At 39.3% G+C, this 18483-nt stretch overlaps 1 long non-coding RNA gene across 1 annotated transcript in view; it reads left to right on the top strand.

Moving 5' to 3' along the window:
• Positions 1 to 10528, top strand: part of LOC103898067 — a 23935-nt gene extending 13407 nt beyond the window's left edge. Inside the window, exon 3 of the long non-coding RNA XR_657524.2 lies at positions 9516 to 10528. This is a non-coding gene — a long non-coding RNA (uncharacterized LOC103898067). The remainder of the gene's footprint in view (positions 1 to 9515) is intronic.
• Positions 10529 to 18483: the final 7955 nt, after the last annotated feature.

The raw sequence follows: 18483 nt of genomic DNA, 5'->3' as shown, positions 1-18483 counted from the left end.
TGTCAAGCATTGGAACAGGCTGCCCAGGGAAGCAGTTGAGTCCCCATCCCTGGAGGGATTTAAAAGACGTGTAGATGAGGCGCTTAGGGACATGGCTTAGTGGACGTGGTGGTGTTGGGTTGATGGTTGGACTCAATGATCTTAGAGGTCTTTTCCAACCTTAATGATTCTATGATTCTATGATTCTAATTCCAGGAAAGTTCAGAGACATGGAAGCACATAGCTGTTGTGCTTCTAAAAAGGTACCAGCACTGAAACACACCAGCATGTGTTTCTGACAGACAGTTTCCCCGAACTGAATTTTGGAAGTGAATTAAAACATGATCATTTTGTCTCAGTTATTGTTGTGTTGCTCAGGGCACTAACACTCTGAAACAACATGTAGGAGGGGAATAGAAGGAAGACAAAGTGACAGATCACTAGAGAATTTGCGTGACCACCTTCCTTCCTTTCCTTTCTTTTCTAATATTTTTATCTTGAACCACAAAGTGTAAACTTCTAATAAGTTACTAATGCAAATATATGTGTCTATTAATATATCAGTAGACATAGACACTCTGTGTGTGTGTAAATAATACAGTATAGAGATGTACCTTCATGCTTATAATATTGCTAAAAGCTTGAGCTGAACTTACCATGCAGATTCAGAAAATTGAACAGAATTATTTCGTACAGAGACTTCTTCAGGATTGACCACATCTGCTACTTCAATATAATACCGCTTTGCCATTTTTCAGTGCATATTTTCAGCTCATAATATCTTGTTGCTGCTAAACGAATCCTATGAACGCTTCCTTGGTGCTGCAGTTATTAGAGGTGAGCTATTTGTCTTGTGGTTTCACAGTAAATGTTAACTGCTCTAAGACAGCACTTGCAGCTAAAAGAAGCGATCCCCCCTTCTGCAGTTCCCAGCTGCCTCTTTCTGTCCCCATGCTGTTCCCTCCCTTTGTGTGATGAATGGATGGGAGAACAATCAAAGATAAACATAACCAAGAGTGAAAAATGACCCTAGTTTTTACCTGGATCAGTTTCATGATGTTTCATCATGAAAACTTTGGCTGGGACAAAAAAAAGGGCTGTATCAGCATAGAAATGAGCGGATGGAGAAGCATGTGGCTGCTTCTCTCAGCACCGGTGCCAAGCTATATTGGTTTAAACTGTGATGTTAGAACTACAGTATACTTCCCTCCAGTATTTGTAGCATATATACAATGAAAAGAGAAAAACAAGTTCCATAATCTCCACTTGGATAAACCAAAATGTTTCTATTAACTTCAGTTAAACTATGGCTGTTTAAGAATTTGGAAGATCACCCCCTGGGCCACCTTACCTCTTCTTAGCCTGATCCAGTTCTTTAAGCTTATGGAAAGTCCCCCATTAAAGTCAGCTGAAGGAGGACCTTTAAGGTGCAAATGAATCTTTGGTTTATATTAATGAAGTCACACCAGGAGTGAATATAGCCCTATTCCAATCAGTGATCTAATTTTTGTACAATGATTGCAATTAACAAAGTACATTATTTTCAGATCATTTTTAATGGATGTAAGAGCTTGACGTTAGCTACTTACTGTATCCCAAGACCAGCTTAAAAACATTGTGGAACCTCATCATAGTACATTTGAAATTGAATAGAAAATTTCAGTACTTCTAATACTTTTTTCTTTAAGATCTTGAAGTAATAAAATTAATTTTCATAGCATAACTTAGGATGTTTCACTGTGTGACGCTGACACTCTAGAATTCTTTACTGATGTATTTTTGTGCAGTTCATTCTTCATTTTCCATTGCCTTGCTCCTTGTGGAGTAATTTACATATATGCAAAATGAATGTAAAAAATCAAATCAAAATTGTGGCCTTTCTCACTAAGGTTTTGCAAGTGCTAATAATAAAACAGGGTGCAAGGCAAGTGGAGAATCTAGCCTTCAGGCATGAATCTGGTTTCACATTATTCTTGTCCAGTTCTTTGTTTTGATGTTATTCTTAATTTTTATCAGTGTTTTTACTAATTTAAAAATATGCAACAAGCTACACCATTCAAAAATTGTCATGAAACTCATCAGCTAATACAAATTTTAATCTCGAGTGTTGAGAATGATGGTGAGAAGCAAGACAGGATGGAGTGGGGGTAGGGAACTTGGAATAATTTAAAGAAATTGGAGGAGAAGGCAAGAAGCTCATTTTATTCTCATGTAGCAATTAAGGCAGGAGTCTGTCTGTATCCATTATAGCAGACAGAGGAAAGTAAAGAGAGGAGGGGGTCATGAGTTGGGTGTTTCTTTGTGAGCATACAAGTTGTAATGAGAAAGATGAATAGAGCAAAAGAGAGAAGTTACTGTCAGTATCCACAATAAAAAAATGTCTTAGCAGGCTGGCAATCAGCTCGTCAGAGATTCTGTAGCCCTCGTATTAGCCAGGTGGCCAGTTCCCCACTTAGCCTGCCAAGTGAGTTGATCGTGAGCTCGGAGCCAGACAGAGTGCCAGGTGGCCAGATCCATCACTCGGCATCCAATTAACAATGACACTGGTTCAGAGCCAAGTGGAAAGGCAGCTATGAGACGGGGAGAGGGAGCATCGCTGTACCACCAGTCCAGTCCCGTCCCTATGTCAGGTCCAGCTGCCTTTAATTTTTCTAGAAAGCTTGATTTTTTTGAGTCTTTGCTTTGAGTTGTTTTGTTTGTTGGGTTGGTTGGTTGTTTGGTTGTTTTTTTTTTTTAGCAATAAAGCTGTCTAAATCTTTTGGATGTCTCCAGTGTGCCACACTGTAAGTGGTGGGTCTGTCCATACTAGAAAGAAGCTACCCAAGTCATTTAACTTGTGAACTGCGTTTGAGTATGAACCCAATTTAGGGAGTGTTAGCCCATGTCTGGTACTGGGTATCTTGGCACGGGTGGATCTCACCTGATTATACCTGAATTACTTGGCAAGAAATGATCCTCCACTCAGTCCTCATCAAGAATTTTAGATATAAGGGCAGTTTTCGAACTCTGTTTTTCATACTGTTTCAGCATTTAATAAAGGCAATTGGCCTTTAAAGGCTTTTTCACTTCAGTGGATTTTGTAAGATGCTTTTTATTACATACGCAGTACTTAGGGGGTCTACTTTTCCCACCCTTTAAATCTGTCACAAATTTTCCATGGGTTTAAATGGAAGTACGAAACTCAGTGTTTGTTGTGGTTTTGTGGGTATAATCATGCATTTCCTAAGAAAGCTTTGGAAGACAATCAGGATCTAGGAGATGGGATGGCCCAGTGAAGCTGATAGTTCAAATGGTCCTGTGTTTGTTGGGATAGTTGTTGTCCACGTTGGTGGCTGTCTGGAGGTCCCTACATAAAATGCATGTGGTCTTTTCTTGAGCCTTACTGGTCTGCCATAGGGGCGAAGCAAAAAGTTAAAAATGTTTGAAGTCTTTTCCACTCCCTAGAAATCAGGTTGAGACACGTAAGTAGAGAAAATTTGTCAGTTTTATACACATATTGTGAACAAATAGAGGTCTTCAATTTGTAGCATCTTGCATAAGTACTAAGGTATTAAAAAAATCGGGGAAAGGGGAGTATTTAAAAATTCAGCTCTCTTTAGGCCTCTCTCATAGTCTAAAAATAGCATTCCACCTTTAGGCTGGCAGTTAGGGCAAGATAAACACTTTTGAATGAAGCAAGCCAACTGGCCAAAAGTGAGATAATAGTTTATAGGAATAGAGCTATATATAGCCTGAAGGATACAGCAGTTTGAACTACAGTCTCCAGTGACTCCCGGTCAACTCGGGGAAGGTGCTCTCAGGGGAGAGGCTTGTCCAACATCTCAGAGCTGTCGCTGCAGTTCACACAAATGAAAAACTCTGACGGAGAACGAGTGTCAGGGGTTTGTGGTTCTACCTAGGCGGCTACAAATAATAACATTTAAAACTCAGTTCCACAGGCCGGGTATCAGATTTGTCACATCTGACTGCTTCGTTAGGTATTAGTACAAAGATACGCATATAAGAACAATTAGCTACATCAGAGAGTGTTTAAAAAGAGATGGTGGTTATCTCACCTGACATTAAATACAAAATATCAGTGCTCATTTCGAGTTCTCAAATACTGGATTCGGTTAAATCATGTAATACTTCTCTGTATTAGATTTCTCAGTGATAAGACAGGAATAGCGGTTTTGATCCGTAACTCCTTAATATTAACGAAATATCCCAGCATTTTTGGATAAAGGAGTTAGTAACTGATGTATTATAATCCCAAGTTGACTCAGAGTAGCCCTGTGACCTTGTGTTAGCCTCTCTCACCAGTTTCCATAGATGCAAAATGGAGCTAACAATGCTTAATTATCCACTTTATCTACTAAATAGGGTTAAGGCTAGGGAGGTTATGACCATTTAATTGCTCTTTGTAATGAGCTCTGAAAATAAGTGACTAAGAACCGGTGTTGTTGCAGTAAATCACACAGCTGCTGGATTAACTTTGTGCGGGTAGGGTGGGAAGGCTGAGTGCATCCGGAGGGTTGCGCAGCACATGCAGATGCAGCGTGTCACTGCTGGCTCTGCAGTCCCAGCTCTGCACACCCGGTGACTGCGCGCAGAGCTGGGCTGTCTCTGGTGTATTCCAGCGTTTCCTCGCCTCTTACGAAAGGGTGCAGTCTAGCGATTGCTAAGCACGATGCCAAGCTCCTTGCATCATCCGCTCTCCTCCCCCTCTCTCCACCACAGCTGTGATAGTAACAATTATGCTGGGAGGAGTGTGTCTATCTGTGGCATTTCTACCCATTTGATCCCTCTCAGACAATCACACGGAGGTGGGGTTTCTGTCTTGCTTACGTGTCTGTATTTTTAAATAAGCCTCTCCCTGTGTTGCTGCTCTGCAGTCAACATACCACCAGACGGACTCTGCACTGTACCATGTACAGCACAGTCTCTGCATCAGATGATAACAACTTGTGGCTTGCAAACTGCATGCAGCTTTTCCAGACGCTGCCTGCAAAGATCAAATACCCAGACACCCTGGTCGCCTCCAGAGCACCCCGCTATTCATCTCTCCCCCCTCCCCGACTGACCGTCCCTTTGGCCATACGCAAGAAGGAGGGAGATGTTCTCTCAGTGCAAGGGAACTTGGAGAGAGAAAAGGCTTTATTAGGTCAAGTTTTTGATTATCAGTGGCAGGACACAGACTCCCAATAGAGGGCATGATAATTACCGAACTGACGCTGCTTGTCTCCGTCACCAAATACACTGAGCCCCATGGTATGCATCAGTTCTGCCCTTTACTAGTACATGTTTATGCAGCTACTCCAGCAAACCTAAGGATATCCATAATGTCTGGCCAGTACACAATGAACAAGCAGAGCAATTTTAGTCCCTGAAATTGATTTATTTTTAAAAACAACTTAAAATAACAAGTTTTTGCTTCTGGCTAGGTCCAGAAATGCTTCGCTATCTTTGTGAAATATAAAGAAATGAGGACTTTGTGCCTTTTTCTTATATTTTCATGTAACTGCTTTTAGAATACCTCTATCATTTTGGACCAGAAGAAAGGTGTTTTCATGTCAGCTTCCTAAGGGCAGTTAATTAATGTAGTAGTATGCATGGATGAAGGCAGTGCCCAGTCACCGAAAAAAGAAAAGATAGAGAAAGGAATGGTCAGCTTTACATATTTCAAAACAAAAAGTCCCAGATAGGTCCTCCCCCAGAGAATTTTTTTCCATTTTAATTAATTCTTCAATCTCTCTTGATGTTTTTTACCAGCATCATCAGGCAGTATTTACATTTGTTTATTTTGATATTAGAATGTTGATGAGCAACATGTGAAAGAACCAAACCAGAATGAGTTCAAAGATATTATCACTTTGTCATTAGTGTAATTTGGGGCTTTTTTATCAACAATCTCACATTCTCAGATGCCAGTTCAAAATCTGCTGAAGGAACATACAATTGGAATGGACCGTCTGTAATCGAGTCCAGTGAGCTGCCATCACAGTGGATCATATAATCCTGTTCGTAAATGTCTATCACCACAGAATTTTGTGGGTTTTTTTTTACCACAAGAAGATGAGAGTCTTCTCCAGGTTAGAAAAACCTCTCCTGAACCTCTCTTCTCTGGTGATTAGAAATCCTGACTGCAGGCAGGCAACTATCTCCTGGATAGGCAATAGGGAGTATTTTGCAAGACTTTTTAAGGGTAAAACTATTTGCTTTGATTGCAGGTGGCTTTCACGGGCAGCACTACTAAATTCATGCTAATTTCAGTGTATGTTTGACATATTAAGCCCTATATATTTCTAAGGGTGTAGCCAGCCATTTCAAATTTCCTTGCAGCAGTCCCTCCGTTGCCCCCCTTGACAGCCACATATCCATTAGCTGCCAGGATAGACGTTCCGTTGCACATAATCTGATCTCTAATGCAGCGAATGTGGCTATACGTGCCTGGCAGTGTGCTCATAAAGGGCCTGATGAAATACAGAAAGCCCCTGCCAGTCACCATAAACAATGTTGCCCCAAGGAAATGAAAAATTGCCTGCCTGTTTTACACCCATGTGCTTTACAGATTAGAACATGGCTTTAGGTATTTAGGTGCTTTAAGCCTGGCTGTAAGATTTTTTTTACTCCCATAATAATGAAGTGGAACTAAATGATCTATTTTCCAATATGCCACAAGGCTGATTAAATAGGAGGCTGGAAAAGGGGTTTTAGAGTCAACATTTAGCTTTGGGTATTCTTTTGTTTGTTTGTTATTTTATAACAGTGGGTTGGAGAAGATTACAAAGCCCGAAATGAATTAAATAGTTTCCTGATCTAAAAAAAAAAAAAAAAAAGGCAGAAGAGGACTTAATTTAAACCTTGCCCTGAGGAATTTGCCCAAAAGAAAAAAAAAACCATGGGGGGAAAAAGAATTTAAAAAAAAAAAAAAAAAAGGCAGAAGAGGACTTAATTTAAACCTTGCCCTGAGGAACTGGCAGCTCAAAGCCTACACCGTGGAGAACTGTAAAGAGTAATTCCTCACCAAAAGAAAATGAAACTCATCTAGTTGGTTTTGCTTCACAATATTCTTCTAGCCTAACTATTTGTTGTGCTATTTCTAACATACTCGGACTAGGAATTAGAAACTTATTTGTAACAGTAGTGCCTACATAGCTCTTCTCAGCTTCAGAATACTTTCTTAGCATCAAATGATTTCGGCCACACTCTTGAAATGGCAGTGATCCTCATAATTTTAATAGTACTTATCTGGGAAATATTATTAAATGTTTCTTCCCAGCACACCTGGGAATAAGCAGCCTCCCTACCCATGTATGTGTAACATATGGAGGTACATACGCACTTCATGTACACAGATGCACAGACACAGTCTTGTCGTGAGGACCTTGCAATCCAAAGCCCTGATCTTGTGACCGTTCCTCATCAGCGCTCCCATGTCCTCCAACATTCCCGTTGGCTTCACGCAGATCTGCACTCACTTGCATGGTTGGTGTCAATTGTAAGGTCATGCTTCAGGAAGCTAAGTAGAGAGTGCAGTACAGAGAGAAAAAAAGAAAAAGATGAAGGTGTGTAGGAGTACAGCTGCTAACAGGGTCAGCAGGGAATGAGGGAGATAGATAGGGAAAGATTGCAGCTCAGATTTGCTGAAGGATAAGAAGTAAACTTCTGTGGAGCAAGGAAGGACAGGAGGAAATCCCTTCAGGTGATTCTGAGTTATGAGGAAGAGATTGACTTTGGCAAAAATATGACAAGTTTGGGTGGAAAAAAACTATTATAGTTGTGGTATTTGGGGTGGGCCATGGTAACAGACTCCGTTGCCGGAAGAGCTAATAGAATGCAGGCTGTAAGAACCAGGGAGTCCCCCTCCTGCAGGTGAGGAGTTGGGAAGCAGCAGCAATCACTATTGAAGCATTTAAAATTGGAACTGTAGTATGAAGTTACTTCAGGTCCTGTAATTTGTGTTTGAACAATTATATGATTTAGGAATTTAAACTCTTCAGCTATGTGACACACCACTAGAAGTCCCAATCCATTTGGGGGGTCCTGGATTTACTTATAGCATTAACATTAGTTAATAAATGTAATAACACTGATATAATTGTTTGTTATCTGTAAGACTTACATGGGAAGGAAGCTTAAATGTCCGTATTGATAGTTGGGTAGAACAAGGCAGGAAGGGCCCAGTAAGGCGTTAGAGCAAGTCAGAGTGGAACACCAGCCTGCTGCTTCCCAGCTCCCACAGTGTGACCTCCAGACAAGCTCTTTCCATTCGTCCTAGCACTCAGTTTTTCTGAAGAAATCTGGCAAAGGATCAGGCAAAGCATAATGGAAAAGCTGTTGCATGCTGCAAGCGACAAACCCCAAAGCATTTTGCATTTATTTTTGTTGCATTTGGATGCATTTGCACTGGGTAATCTAATATGTCTTTTATGTCTTATCTTGTATTGTTTCTAGCAAGATTGTTTAGTGAGCATGCCACCTTTAGGCATTATTGATGAAAAACATTTGAAAATGGAACCTTAACAGGCTGCTTCTTAAGAAATATGAAAGCACAGATAATGCTTACAGCAAATCTAGGGCTACATTGCCAGCTAGCACAAATAGCTGTGATTTACTACCTGCTGAGTTACACTTACTGAGGATGTAGTCCACTAAAGGCATGCTGTGCTTAAATTTTCTTAGTTTAAGACTGTACATATGAACATATGGTAGACATACAATGAAGCAGTTTGGAAATATTGGTGGAAAATAATGCACCTTTACTTATCCCTATTTTCTTATTTACAGATCTGTGCAACCATAAATAACATCTAAATGTGTTTGTTTACATCCATATTGCATCTTATATCTGTTAATTAACAGGTACAAAATATCCCTGTCTCTGCCTAGTGTGTTAGGAATTGTAGAGGGTTTTTTTGACTCACTACTTAATATAGATTTTTTATCTATTGAGAGCAGGACTGAAAGTGGACTTAGAAAAAAATGCCCTGTGGTTGGTGTTTTTACTGTTGTCCTTTAGTGAATACCATCCAAAATGGTTTCAGCACTTACTGTACTTTACCATCTCTGCTAAGTAGAATACAAAATTATATATAAATATATAATTATACATTAATTTAAATATATATACACTTAAATCTAGTTTTACAGCACTTTGGGGAAGATGAGGATAACTCTGACCCAGTTTTTCACTGAAGTCATTAGTAGTTCTATATGCCTCAAATTGAAATACATTAAAAGGTGCTGTCTTGTTAAAGTTTTATCTCTGGTGATCAAGTTTCTTTGAGAAGTCTGTAGTTAACCACTCAAAAACAGATTCACTAACAGTCACTAAGTGATTTCTGAATATTTAGGTCAGTTGTTCCTCTCATTTCTAGTTTTCAGCTTTTGAGACAGAACCTGGTGCACATAGTTACTGATTTGAACTCACTTTTGTTTCCACTAAAGTTAGCATGAATTTTGCTGTGAACTTCAGTGGCCAGGACTTTTTGTAAAGGCTTTCACTAAAATGATCTTAAAATCTGTTTCCTCTGATCTGGGGGAAATGTTTGCAGAACGGAGAGTTTCCCATGGTGTCAGCGTTCTGATCTGAAACTCGCCCCTGCTTTTCTAACACACCTGCTGATCTCCAGCTTGCACATCTTTCATCATGCCCAAGGCTGCCCTGTGCAACTTGAGGGTCAGCAAGGAGAGACTGAGTGGAGCATGCCCAAATTCCTATAATGGGGCAAACGGATGCCTGACTAAGGGATTTTGATTCTAGGAACTGTTTGTGTACCGTAATTTCTTTTTTTCTTGACCGGTTCATGCGTACCTTTTGCTGTGGGCTTTTTATTTTTCACTTTCTTTGGGAGTTAGAGGGGAACAAGTACAGATACTGGATTGTCAGATTAGAAGTTACTGTAACTTTTCTTTTCAAGGTGAGAGAAACATCTCTATTGGTTTTGTAAGCTATTATTAAAAAGTCTTCAGCATGCCTGGAGAATCACCACTACAGGTCCCTGCAGGCCAGCTGCCATTTTGTGTAGCACTGACACCCTTCGGAGCTCCGGCTGGAGGAGGTCGGTAGCCTTAACGCTGCAAAGCCGCCCCCTTGGACTTTGGTATGTTCACGTCTCCTCTTCCCAAGTTACTGTGCAACCTGCAGAAGGACACTGTTAAAAGGCAACGTTAATGGCATTTGCTCAGGTTCTCTTTCAAGCTTAAATGTAGCAAAATTTCAGCATTGCTTCCACTGCAGCTTCGTGTTTCAGAGCTGATGTGTACCTTGCAGCTGTTCAAGTGCAATTGTTTTGGTTAGTTACGAGTTCTTCTGACTGAAATAGCTATGTCAGTATAAGCCCAAGATGTTTTAGGTTTTCTGGCATAACTTCTTTCCCTTCCTTTTCTGCTATGTCTACTATATCTGGACTTGGGGATTTGCTGAGCTTTAACGATCCCATTATAATCAGAGCAATGCAATTTGCCTGTAGACAAGCTCTTAATGTCATTTACAGTGATTATACCTGTGTTAAAATTACAGTATTGGTTCAGAGCAATCTAATTATTTAAAAATATTATTTCAAAATAATTGTAAAACAAATCGGTCGTCCTTTTTAATAAAATTGCTTCAAATATCTTTTCTTCAAATACTTTTCTTCTCTTCTTTGATTTGTTGATATTGTGAGGCCTCCTCTTGTTCTGTCTCAGAGACTGTCAAGCGCAGCCAAACTCAGCTCACTTTGGTGTTACGACTGTATTGTGCACATCTGGCAAAGCAGAGATGTAATCGATCTGCTCTGAGCTGCTGCGAGAGATCTGTTTGATGCTCGGTCTTTCCTGGAGCATGAGGAGCATTGAACTGCAGTCAGCGGCCATTCGCAGCAGAGCAAATGGAAGGCCAGCAAGCCGGCTGTCACAGGGGCCGTGCAGAAACCCGGTATATCACCGCAATGAAGTCTGAAAGGTGACCTTGAAGTGGCAGGTTTCCTGCCCTGGCTTGGAGTCCCTTTTATGAGTACTGCTCTTAAAGAGTGTTGTTCTTTGAGATAAAGAACTTATAATGAAATGGTTTCATATACTGTCAATTGGTAATTAAATGGTTTTGTATTTTAGGTTGAAGAAGTGTTGAAAAATCATGCTGTTAATTTTACAGTAGGAAATAAACACTCAGAAGTACATACCATCAGGAAAATGGACCCAATCCTCATTTCATTTATTCTAGTTGTGTATCATAGACTTAAAAGCAGTTACCACCAATTTTTTGTTTTGTTTTGTTTTGTTTTGTTATGAGGGCTGGTGAGAATCAGGTCTGGTGTTTTTAATTTCAAAGTTGTTTTCTAGTGTTTATCTTAATTTCCAAAACAAACCTTTTTTTTGATAAGAGAACTTTGTCTAGATTGTTTTTATGTGATTTTGTCACTGGCTGTTTCATTGCCATTGGTGGAACATTCAAGAGAGAGGTTTTTTTTGTCCTGAGCATCATTATTGAGTGTTTCTGTATTTCCTTACAGCAGATTTCCACCCTAGGCAAAATGAATTACAGTCAACTTTTGCTCCAAGATAACTACCCTGTCCCTGTACATGAAGGAGTTAGCAGCTGGCATTTCAGGTTTCTGTTTTGTACTGCCTGCGACTGGCTCTCCTTGCAATATAGTTGGGGCTTTGCCAAAATGGAGTTTTATAAAAGTATGATTCACATCATCTAACTGGTAGAGTTAGACTTAATATTGTTGTTGTTGTTATTATTTTCTGGATTTTCCATTTTCATTTTACGCTCCTTGGCTCAGATTCTCCATTACTTTGCACCTTGTTCAATGATTTTATGCTTATTCTGGCCAGTTGTGCTAACACCCTTCAACCACTTTGCCAGAGAAACTTTTCTCACCCTTTGGAGAAACAGATCTTCCGGCCTTTAACCCTACAAAGAAGAACATTAGTTTAGTTTATCTTAGTTTTCTGTACTTTGATACTTGATACTTGAAGATCTTAGGAGATAAAGAATAAAAGTTTCCCTTTCTCCTCTCCTAATTCAACAGTGTATCTTGACAGCTCCTGATCTGGGACATTTTGTGTAGCTGTGACTCTGGACGCGTTTTGATCAGAGAGAATCAAATTTGGAATTTAAGATCTCAAGGTCTCTGTTACCTTCACTGAAAGCCAGCCAGCTCTGAAACATCTTTATACGGGCTGTCCATGGGAGGGAGACAGTGAGCTATACCAGGGGTGTGGAAAAGGTGCTTTTCATCCCTGGGAAAAATCGCAATGTAGCTGGGGCTAACTCAGGAACACTTTGCAGGATGCCGGAGTCTGCATGCTGGTTCTGCGTAGAAATTAGCACATGGCACAGGACATGAATTTACTGTCAGGAGAGGAGTGAAATTGAGAACACATGAGTTGCTATCAGATTCATAAATGAATCACCAAAAAAAGAAAAAAAATCTTAAATCAGGCACTTCTTATACCATATACTTGATAGAAATTAGAGACTTGAGCAAATGCTTTCAGCATCTGAAAGTATTATCGCTCTGTAGTGTGCTCAGATTCATCCTGTCTTTAAAAATTTTCTAATGCCAAACAAATGCTGTTTGGGTTTATGTATTCGGACTAATAGTGACATCCAGTGGCTGATCAACCCAACCACAGGAATAGTAACAATCATTTCAAATGGAGCGTCCAGAAGTGATGAGCTTATGTTGATTTAGGTCAGATGGAGTTTGTAGTAAATATATGTAATATGCCACCTTCAAGACTTTTGTGATGGCCAAAACCTTGCCACCCACCTTCACACTTGTTCTTCTGGGAAGACGGCAGTGAAATTGCACAGTGTCTAGAGGAGGAATTGCTGTGTGTTCTCCTGTGGTGGTGAGCAGCTTTAGACACAAATTGACACCTGGTTTAAAAATCTCATTTTATCTCTCTAAATGAGTCTTCCTAAGTATGTAAGCACTTCGGACGTATGCAAAGCTGATGGCTATTCTGCGAGCTGCCTAGGTACTGGGGAATATGCAGGGCTGCAACAGTAGTACTGGTTTAAAATGTAGAAGATTGTTTCGTGTGCTCATGAGTCCTCCAAAACCTTTAAAAGGAAACTACATTAAGAAAATGTGACTACTAGAACTGGTAGTGCAGTGTCAGAAACAGGGTTAGGGTTTCTCTGTGCCCCTAGAGCATCTGATCAGAGTGTGTGCTTAGAGGAAGATTTTATTTATTACTGAGATGTTATTTGTTACTGGCCTTGGGCCCAAAGACAGCAGCTGGAGGTACCATTGTGAAGACTGACCGCTGCAGCCCTGGGTGCGCCACAGGTGAAGAATCCATTGCTGGTTTGTCATGGCTGCAGCACCCTTCCTGATGGTAAAATGCAATGGTGGGGTCAAAGTTTGGCATTTCCTAAAACAGCCATCCTTTTATCTTACTGCTTAGTTTCTTGAGAGTGGATTTGTATTTTGTTTCCCAGAGGAGTCTGCAGGTTAAAGGAAATTTTAATGACATACAATTCACAGAGCTTTAGGACGTTAATTATGATAGCAATACTATGTTGTAGGAACGAAACAAGATATTTCAGAGAAACCTCACACAAAAACGGTAACATCTCCCAGAAGTAGTCTTCTGATATTAAGCATACAAATAGCTTGATAGAATAAATGGTTGCTTCCATCATGAACAGAACTAATTTTAGACAGGAGTGCCTAATGTGCCTGTCAGTACTTCAAAATGAATGATTAAAGGTAAAAATAAATTTATTATGTTTTCAATTGCATCGGGCCTCAGATCTGCAGGAAATATGGTATCTACTTGCTGAAAACACCCGTGTAATACTGTCCTAACGTATTCTGAAAATGATTTCACGGTGTCTGTTGAGCACAACTAATTGCATTGTCACAATTGTAAATGTTTCCAGTCCTGGTTGCAATTACAAGAAGCACCTGGTAAATTTGTTTTGACTTCACTGTCTTCTGGTTAACTTAAAAGTGCCAGGTGATGTAAGTCCCATTTTGCGGTATACTTCATTTTCTTCTAAGAGACTGCCAGTAAACTGCACACATGATGAGGAATCTGTTTTGTAAGATTGACCTGAACGTAGATGTTATCTTTTCTTTTTTGTACTGTACATAGCAGAGCTGCAGCTGCAGCGGCATTGCCACTCCTCTCCCTTCCAATCTCTCTTGGACTCTGGAAGCCCGGTTCCCCTCACTGGTATACTGCAGTAATTCCACCAGCAATTTCACTGGTGTCGCATGGTGGAAACCCATCTAAGTGAGACTGCACTGAAGGCACTTGAAGTGTGAACCAGTGTTTGATCATCTTACTTATCTGCAACAGGCATTGGAAACACAACTTGCTTTTGCTCACCATGAGCATCTCAACAGCACAGGCTTTCACTCATCTGCTTAGATTAGACTTTCTTATGGAAAGATGCATGAGATACACATTCCAGAAGCACATATTAATGAATGTAAAAAAAAGGTATTTTCTTTTAAAAAGCTTAACTTCATGTGACGCCACTAAAAGGAAATCGTTTTTTTCCCCCTCAAACTTCAGTTTAGTTTAGTTAATTTACTGTATAATTGAATTTGTGATGACAGTATCCATTTAGCAAAAATTTTTCTTCTAAAATAACTCTATTTCACTTGCCTCTGTCTTGTGGCTTAATTTCTAACAAATATTACCAGAAATACCTAACAGTACCAGTAATATAAAAATATTGCCACAATACAAGCCTTAAACACTTGTTAAACACAAGCCTTAACGCTTGTTAGTAATATATTCTTTATAGGGCTGAAGCATGCCTGTGGCAGCTCCACCATGAGCACCCTCAAGGTTTAGCAAAAAATCTTTTGCAAAATACCTGACGAGAAGATACCTCCATCACACCTGCTCAAAGGGCCAAATTATTTCACTCTTTTTATAGGCACATAATTTATCCAAAGAGCGCTGAAGAGTTAACAGATCTTGTAGTTAAGTGCTTAATTAGCAACTAAAGAGTAAAGTCAGAAAAATTCAGTTCATTATTTGTCATGGCTACAGAGTACATTTCACTTTACTATGTAGAGTAATACATTTATATTAAGACTTTACACTTTCAAGGTTCACAGGTCAAGATTAATCAGTTGTGACCTTGGAACACAGCTCTTCTCTTCATGAAGTAAAAGCTGAGTAAGGGAGTCTGAAACAAGGGTCCATACGTTTATATATAGCTTGATCTGATTGAATGGTTAAAATGTAATTGAACAGCAAAAATAACATTCCTTTTCAGAGGAAGAATTAAAGACCTTTGGAAAAAGAGAGGTGAAATACAAGTAATTTTTCAGTGCAAGTGACATTATGAATTAATCTCTAACATGGCTGAGGTTGATGGTTATAGTGTTCCTTTCCTACTATAATTCTTTCTTCAGAGCAGTTCTTCCTGCTTAAAATGTTCAGCAGACACAAATATCAACATTTTAAAATGCCGGGTGCTGTGGTAACAAAGGTATTTGCTGCCAAACAGCATACATGTTTGTTTCTACATGACATCTTTATTTACAGAAACTTTAATTTTTTATCTACCTTTTAAGTTTTGTAGTAGCGAAACAGAATATAGCTTGGTAATAGGTTGTTGCAGTCACCCTAGCAATGTTAATCAACAAGCAAAGATGCCTAAAAAGTAAGGACCGGTTTCTCTGTGTCTGAACTCAGTTTGGACTTTGCAGGAGAGCAAGGCTCCTGTCTCAGCTTCTTGGCCCTGAGTTTACAGATCTCTGTATATGTTAAAGCTGAAAAGGAGCAGCTTTGATTTATATCCTGGCAGTGACTTTTCAGTGATTTTTGATGTCAGTAAACTCTCCTCTTTCACACACACCCTTTTTTTTATACCCACCAGAGCATCTTAGACCTCTACCCTACTGCACCAATGCAGTTTCCCTTCACAGGGGGAATTCCTCACTCACTGTTTTTGGCTGGTTTAAGATTATTTCATGCTACTTGTCAGGCCTGGCACATCAGACATTCTTGACCTGATAGTTTAGATGATTTTTATTTGTGACTCTGGAAACAAAAAGCCTTTATAGTTCCACGCATAATACTGGCATGAAAGTCTCTGCTCTGCTTGTGGTCTGGCTGCCGTGATGCTATTCAAATTGTTGTACTCAGCTGTCTTTACAATCATTTTAAAATTGTCCACCCTACAGTTTAGCAAATCTTCACCTATTTCCACAGATGTAGAAGCAATTCCAAAAAAATACTATTTTTGCTTAGTTATGTAGTTTTCTCTACCCTGCTCTATTCTACACATTATCCATTAAAGTTTACACATGCCTGCATAGAAAATGCATGACTGTTACCATAAAGAGTAATTATTTTGAGCCACAACCTTTCTTCCTATTACCTTCTGTTTTTATGAGCTTCTCTGCCAAGACTAATCAATATGTAAACCTCAGCATGTTTGTAGCTAGTTTCATCTTTTTATATTAAAAGCTGTATTTCATAGCTTCCAGGTCTTGTAATTTCATCACAGCTTTCATGATATTCACCTTTTCCTTAACTCCTGCAGGCAAGTGTTTGGTTATTTTAAATACTCTTTTCGTTTTTGCAGTTGTTGATAAAAGCTTGCAAATGTGACCCTACAGGCTTGACGATTTCTAGGGACATTACAAAGCGCAAAAGCTTAACCATTTAAAATGAGGAATTGCAGGACTGTATCTAATCTACTGTTCATTCTCTCTCTCTCTCTATTATTTTATATTGATGTTCCAACCCAGAGAAAGGAATTAGGAGACACCCTGTCATGGTTGTTGGTAGCCCTGGAGTAGCCCAGCTGTGGTACCTTCACCGCCAGCAGTACACAATCTGCTTCAGTGGTGCAGACCACAGACCTGCCTTGGCACGCAGGGACGTCGGGCAGCGCCAGCATTGCCAAGGGTGACAGTCACTGAGACAGAAGTTGGAAGCACAGTTGCATCAATTTCAATTTCCATTTCTTGTGCCTAGCACCATGCTTTACAGCTTGATGTGCAATTTTTACATTGATAACTATTGTTTGAACCCGAACTAGGATTTCTACTGCCTTTTTATAAATCCACTGAATCATTTATATTTGTATTAAGGTTTGTAATCTTGTTTTTGAAAAAGGAGCACTGACCTTTGGCCTATGTCATTTGCCAGACTTCCTCTAAACTATGCCGTCAGGTATTACGGGGATAATGAGGTGGAACAATTTATTAATCTGTCATCCCTGAGCAAATGAGTTACATTTGTTTTGAAGCCTTAATGTAGTGGTCATAGGTTAACCATCTTGTAAAATCCCTTAGGCTTTTCTTTTCAGGTATGAATAAACTAGGATCTTACTGACTTACCATATATCAAGGAAAATAATGGTTGAAATCTATAATTAGTGTCAAAACTTTGTGGATTTTCATAGGGTCAAGAATTCACTGATGGTTTCAATGCTGCAATTCATTGCACCTACAGAGCTTTATACTGACTTTAGAAGAACTCTATCCAGCACCGTAATTTGCAGGTTCATGATCTAAATTGACAAATATGTTCACCTGGTTTTGACCATACAGCAGTCAGTGTTTTCAGACATCATACCCATAATTAAGACAATTATTGAACTGTTGATTTTTTTAAACTATACTTTTATAACCTTATGTGTCCTTAACTGCAAAATTTATTGTAATTCACATAAAAATGACTGTGCCATTGACTTGCAGCTATTTAGTGTTACTCAACAATTTGGAAATCATCTCAGAAAGAATAGGGTTTGATTCTAACATAGGCTTAATCAATACCATACAATTCATCCTAATACGCATTTAAATAGTCATGCTACGCACGAGGGGATAACAGTTATGTAGTATTGGCTAGCAAACTCTGGAAAGTGTAGTTTGCCTCAATCTTACAGAAAATTTGTTCAAAGTATTATTTTCAGTATTTGGTATTTTTTGTTAGAGAGTACTGATGACCCAGTGTTTGATACCAGCTGTCTTACTTGACATTTTTTCCTATTAATAATCATGAAGAATTTTATCTGTGGTGGACATTTGTGGACAAGCATAATTCTTACTGTCCTCTTCAGGACTAAATTTTCTAGTAGGTAGTAGATCTAATTAGATGTTGTGAATTTAACCAAAAATCCCACCAGAACCTTTGGCGTGAGATTGCTGTCGTGGGCAGAATGCTTCTGGTCACCTAACTTACATCGTAAGAGCTTATAGGCCCTGCTTTTGGTGGGTGTAAGGATGAATTTCTTCAGGAACAGCTATTCCAGAGTAAGTGTTCTTAGTTGAAGCATAGGAGCTGTTTGTATATGAGGTCAATGAGAAACTGCTACTCCACAACTAGAATACAAGGGCAAGAAATCAGCAAATTTGATTTTGAATCAATTAAATCTTCAGTTAAGCCTGCTTGGCAGTTCCACATGTATTTGTTCTGCATAGAAATGCAAATTTACCATTTGAAAAATCCAAGTATTTTCAGATGACTCAAAATACCATTGTAATTTCTTTCTGAACTTGAAATGCTCTTTCTCATCGTCCGTCACACACACACTTGTTTCTA

Source organism: Aptenodytes forsteri, unplaced genomic scaffold (assembly GCF_000699145.1).
Source record: "Aptenodytes forsteri isolate BGI_AS27 unplaced genomic scaffold, ASM69914v1 Scaffold66, whole genome shotgun sequence".
In the NCBI taxonomy this organism is placed as follows: Eukaryota; Metazoa; Chordata; class Aves; order Sphenisciformes; family Spheniscidae; genus Aptenodytes; species Aptenodytes forsteri.
The sequence above is the reverse complement of the archived record's forward strand: the minus strand, read 5'-3'. Positions and strand labels throughout refer to the sequence as shown.